The sequence below is a fragment of the Ricinus communis genome, chromosome 10 (assembly GCF_019578655.1).
Source record: "Ricinus communis isolate WT05 ecotype wild-type chromosome 10, ASM1957865v1, whole genome shotgun sequence".
Taxonomy (NCBI): domain Eukaryota; kingdom Viridiplantae; phylum Streptophyta; class Magnoliopsida; order Malpighiales; family Euphorbiaceae; genus Ricinus; species Ricinus communis.
The window spans coordinates 4286815-4299674 of NC_063265.1; the positions used below are offsets into that span (position 1 = coordinate 4286815).

The 12860-nt window shown below is 35.5% G+C and overlaps 1 pseudogene; it reads right to left on the reverse strand.

The window, feature by feature from the left end:
- Positions 1-1949: 1949 nt before the first annotated feature.
- Positions 1950-6734, reverse strand: LOC125371372 (annotated as a pseudogene).
- Between the last annotated feature and the right edge of the window lie 6126 nt (positions 6735-12860).

Here is a 12860-nt window from a genome sequence, read left to right on the forward strand (position 1 = left end):
TATTAATAATTCATCAATTCTTATAGAACTAGAAATGTATATAAATTATGATAGGATTAGAATTAAACTAGATCAATAATTAATTATATTAAGATTAAAAGATTAAATTAATTATATATAGAATTAGAATAAAATTAATAATTACTGATTGATTCTAAAGGTGTTTTAGTCATTGTGCTTTTATATTTTATTATAATATATATATATATATATATATTAATTATAATCTATTAAGAATAAATGATATCTTAATTTGACAAGAAAGGATAAATAAATATATTTAATTTAATATTTGTATGTATATTTTTTATAATTAATAATTTAATTGGTGATTTATAAATTTAATATTTCTATATATTTTAAATAAAGTTGATAATGAGTCAACCTTTTAAAATATTAACTCAATTTTTAAATTTATTTTTTTCAGTTCATTTTAGTAAAGAGGTTCAAAATAATTAAAGACGTAAGTAGTAAAATATAAAATATAAAATTTAACTGTAAATTTAAAAAAAAATATAGGAATTAAGTAAGATATTTTCTCATAGTATTTATTCTTTCACAAGAGAAAGGACCTAATATTAACAAAAATAAAGAATTAAAATCTTTTCATATTTTAGATAATACAATAGGTTATATTAGTAAAATCTTAACTATTAAATTTAAATTTAATAGGTCATATTAGTAAAGAACTGGCATTTTTTGCCTTTTTTTAGCTTTATTATTCAATAAATAATCACCCACAATATAAAATTTAAATTAGTTTTTTAATGATAAGATCTCAACCATTTGATTGAATTTAATGAAAATTATAAAATAAGATAGATTTCAACATGAATATAAGAGGATGCTACTCTAAATGAAAATATAAAGACAATATTGAAAAAGTTAAAAATAGAATAATTCAAATGTGTACAAATAAAAATATTAAAAAAAAAAAAAACGAAAGACAATAAAAGTGCAGAGGCCAAAAGATGGATGTTTGGGTAGAAATATAGTCATACCATAGGATGAAAAATGTAAAAGCATACATAGTTTCCAAATTGTTTTCAAGAAATCAATCAAACATTTCATGTTCACATGATGCGGCAACGAGGAAGGAATCAATATAGAAGTTCTCCCGTCGTTCAATATTTTCTACCAAGATGTGGTTGCATCCAGAGAATTCCAAAGTGATAAAAAAATGAAAATTTATATTTGTCACGACTCGACTGGTGAGCTCGTGACCGGCACTAAGGAATAGGTAAACTTATGATGGGAATTGTAGGTTTCATCAATTAACTCACCAATAGCAAAAAATACTATGATAAGTTGAATTAGAAGAAAACTAGAAATTACCAATTTAATCAACAAATTCGGATCGTTCAAAGATTGAAGTAAGAAGATGGATGCTACTTAACCCCTTTACCAACAAGGATAAAGATACTAAGATAGACTTTGAATTTCCTCTTATGCCACAAACAAGAAAGTTTGATAAATAACAAGAAAATAAAGATTTAGATTTTGACACCACAAGCTAGAATAAAGCTTGATAAGTCACAAAGTTCAAGCAAGAAATTAAAGACAAAATTCCTCACAATAAAACTCAAACAAAATTTCATATATCAAATTCAATCATGCTCCAAAAGAAAGAAAATGATTTGTTTATATAGAGTACAAATCCATGCACACACTACTAAAATAGACTCACACACATAGGATTACTTTTACTTTTAAATGACCTTAGTAACCACTATCCACACTAATAGCCATTACTTGGTATTAATTACCCCATTAACTTGTATATGGTGGCTCTTAATAACCACTACCCACATTGATAGCCATTACTTGGTATTAATTACAACATTAACTTGTATGGTTGCTACATGTAACCCTAATTGTTATTAACACAAAAACAAGTTAAATATTATTCCTTGAGCCTCCATGGATGCCTTATTGGGTTGAAGTTTTTGGGCTTTCCAAATGTCCTTAATTAAACCCAATATGGCTTGTTGAAACTTCTTGGATTTGGACCTTGTGGTTGGGCCTTCTTGTACTATTAATGGATCTTGGATCTCTTTAAACTTTGAACTTGGATTCACATCATTCCCCCTTTCTTCAAAAGGATTTGTCCACAAATCAGCTCCATCATCTTCATCACCTACATCAAACAAAGACAAGTCACTAACATTGAAAGTAGCACTAACATTGCCATACTCACTTGGAAGTTCTAGCTTGTAGGCATTGTTGTTGATGCGTTGAAGCACTCTAAAAGGACCATCTCCTCTTGGCATAAGCTTTGATTTCCTTTGGTTAGGAAATCTTTCCTTCCTCAAGTGCACCCACACCCAATCTCCAGGCTCAAAAATGACTTGCTTCCTCCCCTTGTTGTGTTGCTTTTCATATTAGAGTGTCTTCTTCTCAATGTTTGCACGCACCTTTTCATGCAAAGTCTTGATGAATTCAGCTTTTTGTTTCCCCTCTAAATTAGCTTTGTCCAACGGCAATGGTAGCAAATCTAATGGAGTCAATGGATTGAATCCATACACAACTTCAAAGGGTGAGCAATTTGTTGAACCATGCACACTCCTATTGTAAGAAAATTCCACATGTGGCAAACATTCTTCCCAATTCTTCAGATTTCTTTGGATGATAGCCCTCAAAAGTGTTGCAAGTGTCCTATTGACCACCTCTGTTTATCAATCCGTTTGCGGATGACAAGTTGTAGAATACAAAAGCTTTGTCCCCATCTTTCCACAAAGAGTCTTCCAAAAGTGGCTTAGGAATTTAACATCCCTATCACTCACAATGGTCTTTGGCACTCCATGTAGCCTTACAATCTCCTTGAAGAATAGATTGACAATATGGGTTGCATCATCCGCCTTGTGACATGGAATGAAATGTGCCATTTTGCCAAACCTGTCCATAACAACAAAAATAAAATCTCTCCCTCCCTTGGACCTAGGTAATCCTAAAACAAAGTCCATAGAAATATCTACCCAAGGTTCATTTGGTATGGGAAGAGGTGTATACAAACCATGAGGCATTGCTTTGGATTTGGCTTGTTTGCAAGTAATGCATTTCTCACAAATTCTCTCAACATCCATTTTCATGTGTGGCTAAAAGATGGTCACCCAATATATCTAAAGTTTTTTTAATCCCAAAATGTGCCATTAAACCTCCACCATGTGCCTCTCTCACAAGTAACTCTCTCAAAGAACTTTGTGGCACACACAATTTGTTTTCCCGAAAAAGAAAACCATCAAACTTATAGAACTTATCAAAACCCCCTTTCTCACATACCCCATAAACATTAGCAAAATCAGGATCATTAGAATAAAGATCTTTTATGTATTCAAATCCTAATAATTTTGCATCAAGTTTAGAGATCAAGGCATACCTTCTTGATAATGCATCGGCCACCACATTTTCTTTCCCTTGCTTGTACTTAATGATGTACGGAAAGGATTCAATGAATTCCACCCATTTTGCATGTCTCTTGTTGAGCTTTCCTTGTCCTTTGAGATACTTCAAGGACTCATGGTCAGTGTAAATTATGAATTCTTTGTAGCCAAGGTAATGCTGCCATGTCTTTAGAACCCTCACTAGTGCATAGAACTCCTTGTCATATGTAGGGTAGTTTAGACTTGCTCCACTTAGCTTTTCGCTAAAGAATGCTATGGGCTTGCCTTCTTGCATCAAAACTCCTCCAATACCTATGCCACTTGCATCACACTCAATCTCAAAAGGTTTAGTAAAATTTGGCAAAGATAACAAGGGTGCAGAACTTAATTTGTCTTTTAGCAAGTTAAAAGCCTCATCTTGTTCAATTCCCCACTTAAAACCAACATTCTTTTTTATGCATTCAGTTAAAGGTGCAGCTATGGTAGAAAAATTCTTAATGAACCTTCTATAAAAGCTAGCTAAACCATGAAAGCTTCTTACATCACTTACACTTGTAGGTGTTGGCCATTCTCTAATTACTTTTACCTTTTCTTGATCAACATGAATACCCTTGTCATTGACAATATATCCAAGAAAAGTAATTTCATTAGTGCAAAAACAACATTTCTTTAGATTAGCATACAACTTCTCTTCTCTAAGCACATCAAAAACACAAGTCAAATGTTGTACATGCTCATCTAAATTTTTGCTATAAACCAAGATATCATCAAAATAGACAACAACAAATTTGCCTATGAATGCTCTTAAAACATGATTCATCAATCTCATGAAAGTGCTTGGTGCATTAGTTAAACCAAAAGGCATTACTAACCACTCATATAAACCATGTTTAGTTTTAAAACCTGTTTTCCATTCATCACCTTCTCTCATTCTAATTTGATGATAACCAGATTTCAAATCAATTTTTGAAAACAAATATGAACCATGCAATTCATCCAACATGTCATCTAGCCTAGGAATGGGATGTCTATACTTCACCGTGATTTTGTTGATGGCACGACAATCAACACACATTCTCTAAGTTCCATCTTTCTTAGGCACTAACAAGACGGGTACGGCACATGGACTCATGCTTTCATGAACATAACCCTTCTCCATAAGCTCACTCACTTGCTTTTCGATTTCCTTGGTCTCTTCCGGATTAAATCTATATGCTGGTCTATTTGGAATGCTTGCTCCAGGTATGAAATCAATTTGGTGCTCAATGCCTCTTTTAGGTGGCAAACCATTTGAAATTTCTTCCGGAAATAAATCTTCATAAACCTGCAAAAGATCAACAACAACACTAGGCAAACAATTGGTTATTTCGTTAGAAATATGCAAAATCTCCTTGTACATAAGTACAAGCATGTGTTGTCTCAAAAGCATAGCTTCCTTCACATCACTCATTTTTGCATAAACACTCATTTTTCTTTCATTTGAACCTTCTTTGTTTTCTCTCACCATGTGTTTCCCATTTTGGTCAAGAGAATTGGAATTTTTAGGTTCACTCATCTCACCTTTTTCTTTACTCTCAAAGGTTTCCCTTCCCAAAGAATTTCGCAATGAAGAACCCATTTCTTCATATTGTTGCTTGATGCGCATTTGGTCTTCAAAAATCTATTTTGGAGTTAATGGTCCAAGGTTAAACCTTTTTCCATCCATAGTCAAAGTATACATATTCTTGAATCCATCATGACTAGCCCTTCTATCATATTGCCAAGGTCTCCCCAACAACATATGTCCGGCCAACATTGGCAACACATCACACAACACCTCATCCTTATATCTACCAATTTGAAAAGAAATTAAAACTTGCTTATTTACCTTTACAACTCCACTTTCATTAAGCCATTGCAACTTGTATGGTCTTGGGTGCTTGGTAGTAGGCAACTTCAATTTCTCCACTAGCAGAGTGCTTGCTACATTGGTACAACTTCCACTATCCACAATCATGTTGCACAACTTGTTAGAAATCAAACAATGAGTATGAAAAAAAATTTCCCTTTGCTCCCTATGGACATCATGTTTATTTTGCAAACTCAATGTTCTTTGAACAACAAGATTATCTCCCTTAGCACATTCAACATCACTACAATCTTCTAAAGAAGGCATATCATCATCACTATCCCCTTCACTCTCCGACTCAATATCACCATTCCTTAGAATTATAGCTTTCTTATTTGGACATTCCCTAGCAATGTGCCCATGACCCAAACACTTAGAATATTTGATTCCCCTAGTTTGGGTTGGTTGATTCTCACCCTTTCCCTTATTACCCAAGTCAATTTTAGGTTTAGTTTCTTCCACTTTTGACTTAGTAAAAGGTTTATCATCCTTTTTCCCCTAAGAATTTTTCCAAGAAGAAGAAGAACCCATATTTGGTTTAGAATCATACCTCTTTCTTTTCAATTGCCTTTCCACTTTCATGGCCAAATTCACCATATCTTCAATCTCCACATAATGTTGCAAATCAACAACATCAACAATGTTTTTGTTTAGCCCTCTCAAGAACCTTGCCATGATAGCTTCACAATCTCCTACCACATTTGCTCTAATCATAGCCTTCTCCATTTCTTTGTGATACTCTTCCACACTCATGAATCCTTGATTTAGAGTTTGTAACCTTTGATGAAGCTCTCTATAGTAGTGGCTTAGAACAAACCTCTTTCTCATGATTTGCTTCATTTCTCTCCAAGACTCCACGGGCCTCTCTATTTCTACGTCTTTTCTTGCAATATTGATCCCACCAAATAATTGCATAATCACTAAACTCAACAGCAGCAAGTTTTACCTTTTTCTCCTCCGAATAATTATGACATTCGAAGATGAGTTCCACTTTCCGCTCCCATTCAAGGTACACATCTGGATCATTTCTTCCTTGGAATGAAGGAATCTTCATTTTGATGCTTCCAAGGTTGCGATCAACATCATCATTTGGATGTCCTCTCCTAGCTTGTCTCCTAGGATTGATTTGTTGTCCCACCAAGGTGACTTGATCATCATCCAAAACATCCTCTCCTTCATATTCCTCTTGGTCAATTGGTGGATGTCTCATTCGTCTAGGCTCTCCTTATAATTGGTTAAGGATGCCATCATGCCTCTCCAATTTTTCATTGACTCCCACCATCATATTAAACATTCTTTCGAATTGTTGTTGCATAACTTGAATCACATGATCATTTGTAGAAGAAGAACTTGTGTCTTTTGACATGATTGTAAAACCTAAAATTTTAACAAAAGAAAAAATAGAAAGAAACAATCTCACAACACTCCCTCACGTGTTTCACTCAAAATTGATGTATACCACTCGTGTTTACACTCAATTTTGGCTTTTTTTTTTTCTAATGATCTCACACTCTTGCCTTTTACCTCTCAAATTTGGCTTTTGATTTCTTAGATGAACTAAGTTTCTCAATCAAATAAAATTTCAAGAATGTAGTAATCAATAATAAAAAAAAATAAGGTAGGCTAACAAGAAAATAATAAGGTAGGCTTAAAGAAATGAACAAATTGTAGCAAATAGGCTAATAGAAATGAAAAACAAAGATAGATCATCAAAGAACACAAAGATATAGAATTATAAAGATAGATCTCAATGGAATATGAAGAGTCAAATTTTTTTTTTATGTAATCTGAGATCTAACACAAGAATATCAAAGATAACAATTTTTTTCTTTTAGGACGATTTTTTTTTGATATATGCAAACAAAATCTTGAGATAAGAAGAATAAAGATAAAAAAAATAATAATAACAAGAACAATAGATGGTAAAAGGTGCAAAATATAAGATGAACACAAGATATTAAGAATTAAAAGATAGTATTGGATACGCAAACCTCAATCTCGAGCCAATGCTCTGATACCACTTATGATGGGAATTGTAGGTTTCATCAATTAACTCCCCAATAGCAAAAAATACTATGATAAGTTGAATTAGAAGAAAACTAGAAATTACCAATTTAATCCACAAATTCGGATCGTTCAAAGATTGAAGTAAGAAGATGGATGCTACTTAACCCCTTTACCAACAAGGATAAAGATACTAAGATAGACTTTGAATTTCCTCTTATGCCACAAACAAGAAAGTTTGATAAATAACAAGAAAACAAAGATTTAGATTTTGACACCACAAGCTAGAATAAAGCTTGATAAGTCACAAAGTTCAAGCAAGAAATTAAAGACAAAATTCCTCACAATAAAACTCAAACAAAATTTCATATATCAAATTCAATCATGCTCCAAAAGAAAGAAAATGACTTGTTTATATAGAGTACAAGTCCATGCACACACTACTAAAATAGACTCACACACATAGGATTACTTTTACTCTTAAATGGCCTTAGTAATTACTATCCACACTAATAGCCATTACTTGGTATTAATTACCCCATTAACTTGTATATGGTGGCTCTTAATAACCACTACCCACATTGATAGCCATTACTTGGTATTAATTACCACATTAACTTGTATGGTTGCTACATGTAACCCTAATTGTTATTAACACAAAAACAAGTTAAATATTATTCCTTGGGCCTCCATGGATGCCTTATCGGGTTGAAGTTCTTGGGCTTTCCAAATGTCCCTAATTAAACCCAATATGGCTTGTTGAAGCTTCTTAGATTTGGACCTTGTGGTTGGGCCTTCTTGTACTATTAATGGATCTTGGATCTCTTTAAGCTTTGAACTTGGATTCACATCACGTAAGACCACCGAATCCCGTAGTAAGTATTGACACTCAGTAACTTAATTAAATCTCATCTAATATTACTGATATCACAATTTATCTTAACCATTAAATTCTACATATTTAATTCGGTCTGTCAGTAGAATTAGGCAATCAGTAGAATTAGGCAAGATCCGAAACTACATGAAATTACAACTGATAAATCTATTATTTCTACTGCGGAGAATCTAAGATTTTACAAGTCAAACATACCAAATCAATTATATCACCCGATGATGAAGGAGTCGGGTTGCTAGATAAGAGTCGCGGGAAGACTAACAATCACAGATTTGAAAAACAGTAAAATTGGGACTGTTAGTCTCGAAAGTGAGTTAAAATTATATATCGAAAAGAATTTACAACACTTACATAACACATTTATTTAATTTGAAATAAATAATAAGTCATGTAAAAATAAACGTGTCATGTAATACCCGGAATTTTTATATATTTAATAATGAGTTTTTATTTAAGTTAATTTTAGCTTCATTTTTATTTGGTTTAATTTGAAATGATTTAATGGAAATTTTAATATTAGTCAATTGAATGAGTTATTTTTCTATACCTAATTAGTTTGAAATTTTAAGAATTAATTAAGTAAATTATTTGAGAAATGATTATTTTGGTTATTCAAATTTTCTCCAAATGAATATTTATATAAGTAAAATTATATATTGGAAAATTTTGGAAGAAATTGTAAAGGATGTTTTTATAAAAGAATTTTGGAGAAATTGGTATTTTAATTAACCAGTGGTATTTAATTTTAAGTTGGAAAATATCTAGCAAATTGGTTATTTAATTTAATTATGTGTAGGACTTAATTGGAAAATTATTTTTGGATAAGGATTAAAAGTATAATTTTATTTTTATGGGGTTTTAATGAAAATTTGTGAGTTTGGTATTTTTGTAAATAAATATGTGGATCAGGGGTATCTTTGTAATTATATATTTTTAATAATTCTAATTTGGCCCAAATTGAATAGTTAGGGGCTTAATTGAAAGGCTAAATGAAAGTTTAGGAGTTGAATTAGAATTTTGCTGGATGAAATTTTAAGTAATTAAGAAAGTTGAGGGACCAAAATATAATAAGAAAAAGTTCAGGGGCCTAATGTTGATATTGGAAGGAAAGAAAAATCGAGAAGGAAAAGAAGAGGAAGAGAAAGGAATCAGGGAGGAAGCTTGGGGACGTCGGCTTCCATGGCGAGGGGGAGGCGCCCCATTCGGGGCTCGGCGGGTGCAGTGCACGGCCGTGGCTACGATGGTAGCGGTGGCGATGGGGCGGCGTGGCATTTAATCAGCGAGGGGCGATCGCAGCTTCTCACCGTTGTAGAAGGAGTTTCTGGCGACCATTTCGAGCGATTCCGGTCTCAAAATGACTAGTGAGGTGCAAGCCTTCTTTTCCGGCCTTAATCGCGTTGTGGGATTGCCGGAAAAGAAAGTTGCGTGAAGGAAGTTTCGTCGGCGAGCTTGGTTTTAAGCTTTTGGCCATCTCCGAAGAGGCTAGGCTGATCAGAGCTTATCAAAGGACTCTTCTCAGCTCATGCTTCGCATTGGCACCGGTTTCGTGGCGATCGGGCTTTGTTTGTGAATCGACGGCCGAGATCATTCGCAAATCTCTCCGGATGATCGGGTGTCAGATCGAAAAATTGAAAGCGGGGATCGTCGTCAGCGCGTTGTTTCGAGTCCGATGGTGAGTTCGGATCGACGATCGGACTCCGAGTGGTGTCCAGAGCCCGAGATCAATCTCGTAATTTTCTCCGGCCGTAATTTTAGAATTCTTGGTTTAATTGTGTGTCTAATGGTTTATATTGAGTATTTGATGATATTTGTGAGTGAAAAATAATTATTTGTCAGTTGCCTGCCTCGTGTTTTGTGCTGTGTAGCGGAGTCAGGAAAATAGTGAAGTTTGGGGACCCGACTCCCGTTGTTTGAATTGTTAAGTATTTGAAGTGTTTTTCTGGCAGGTCTTAGACCCGTTTTTACGGGGGGTAAATATCCATGTTGTAGGGGAGGTTCTGCCGGATTTTCGGTAGCATTCTTCCGAATCAGGATTCTTAGACAGTTAGTCCTAGGAGTCTAGACCTAGGATTAATGATCGATTGTTTCCGCGTTTTGATAAATTGTTTTTCGTGACTAGATAGTCTGTTTGTCCGGCTCGCTCCAACCGAGGCACCAGAGCAGAGTTAGGAGGTCGTCAAACCAGTGAGTTAAAGTCATATATCACTTATGTACGTGTCATACATAAAATTTGATTTGCTACTGTTCATTTGCAATTCCAATTATTCATTTAATTACTATTATATGCATGATGCTTTTTAATTACTATTTAAATATGTTCTCCCTTTATCATCAATTTTAATATTGCATGATGACTCGGGATGAGGCTTTAGTAGAACAGGCCACCTGATGGGTTACATCAGGACCGTGTGCGCACCGGTAATGATTAGAGATAGGTAATAAGGCTATTATGGATTTGTTTGCCCTGATCGAGCATTGCTCTCTGGGCTGAGTTCAGATGATTGCCGGAGTTAAGGTCCCTGATCGAGCAACGCTCTCTAGGCGTCGGCTTATTTAGAATTCAAGTGACTAGGCTGGAGGTAAGGTCCCTGATCGAGCTTTGCTCTCTGGGCACCAGTCCTGTTGGAATGAGAGAGTTGAGATATAAGTGACTAGGCTGGAGGTAAGGTCCCTGATCGAGTTTTGCTCTCTGGGCGCCAGTCCTATTGGAATAAGAGAGTTGAAATATTAGAGGTGAGCTTAGTCGAGACGTAAGTTTTGAAATTGATCGAGATGTTGATTTGGGATTAGGGTTTTACTGAAGTACTCTGTCCCGTTGCGTGTGGAATAATTTGTGTTCAAGCATGGCATGATACATATGTTTTAACATGACACGTATGGTTTGTGTGATTTATTATTTATTTTAAAATTAAATGAATGTGATATTGAGATGTTTGGAACTGTTTTAGATATATGATTTTAGCTCACTCTTGAGGTACCGGTCCCATTTCTATTTTTCGATTCGTGATCGTTTAGTCTTCCCGCGACTCTTACTCAGTAACCCGACTTCTTCATCATCGGGTGGTGTTTGATTTGGTATGTCAAACTGTAAAAATCTTAGATTCTCTGCAGTAGTAATAGTATATGTATCAGTTGTAAATTTTCTGAGTTTCGGGTCTCGCCTAGTTCTTCTGGCAGACCGATTTAATTGTGTAAAATTTAATGTTACTGTAAATTGTGGTATTAATAATCGTAAAATTTGAGTTGAGGTTGGTTTGAGTTAGTGAGTGTCAGGCTTACTACGGGATTCAGTGGCCTTACGCCTACCCATTCCCTAGTGCCGGTCACGGGCCCTCGAGTGGGGTCGTGACATGTCATGCCATGCTTAAATAAAAATAACTTTCACATACTACGGGACGGAGTACTTCAGTAAAATTATAATCTCAACACTAACATCTCGACTCTCTCATTCTAACAGAACTGGCGCCCAGAGAGCGAAGCTCGACCAGGATTCTTAAATTCAATTCAGTCACTTAATTATCACTAACTCTCTTAGCCTTTCGGCTCTCTTACTCCAATAAGACTGGTGCCCAGAGAGCGAAGCTCGACTAGGGTCCTTAAATCTAGTTGGTTACTTAGGTTTCCAAATAAGCCGACGCCCAAAGAGCAATGCTCGACCAGAGATTTTTACTCCGGCAAACACACTCTACTAACTCCAGAGAGCAATGCTCGACCATGGCAAGTCCTAAATTTACCTTTTTAAATTTACTATTTTACCTCTTTGCTATCAGTCTCGGATTCATTACCGGTGCACTCATCAAATAGCATGTTCTACAGCCGTCTCATCCCGAGTCAACAAGAAACAATAAAATCATAATGCAGAAAATGAAACTTATATAAATAATGATTAAAATAACTAATTAAAATATTAATTCATGTAATCAGAATTATCTCGTAAAATCTCAGTATAACACATGTAAACAGACATGACTTTAACTCACAGCTTTGACGACCTCCTAGTTCTACTCCGATGCCTCAGGTGGAGCAAGCAGAACTGATGGATTATTGATACGCTTGATCGCTCAGTCGACGCGCCTCCAGCCGTCGGAGTCTTATCGACGATCCGAACGCACCAACCGACTCGAAACGACGCACTGATGACGATCCCCGATCCGACCCCCGATCATCCAGAGAGATTTACGGACGATCTCGGCCGTCAATTTTCAAATGGAGTCCGATCGCCACAAAACTGATGCCATTGGAAAGCTTGAGCTGAGGAGATTCCGGATATACCCTCCGATCATCCACTCCTCGCCGGAGCTCACCGGAAAGCCAGAAAACGGGGCTCCCTCCTTTGGCCACCAAAGTCGATGCCGCCACTCCCAAAAGGAAGCCCTCAACTCATCGGTCAAAACAAGATCGACCTTGCCGCCATTGGTATCGGCAGCATGGCTTGAGGCTTGGCTGGCGCTCTTTTCGCCAAAGCTTGTCGCCCCGTGATCGACCTGTAGACGCCCTCTCCTTCCTCCTCTCTTTCTCTCTTCCGCGACCCTGATGCCCTCCTCTTCCTTTCTTTCTTTTCTTTCTTTCCTTATCGGCAATTAGTCCCTAGACTTTTTTTCCTTACCATTTAGTCCCTCAACTTCTTTAATTAATAACAATTTCATCCTACAAGATTTCTGATTGACCCTCCAACTTTTCTTTAGCTTTTCAA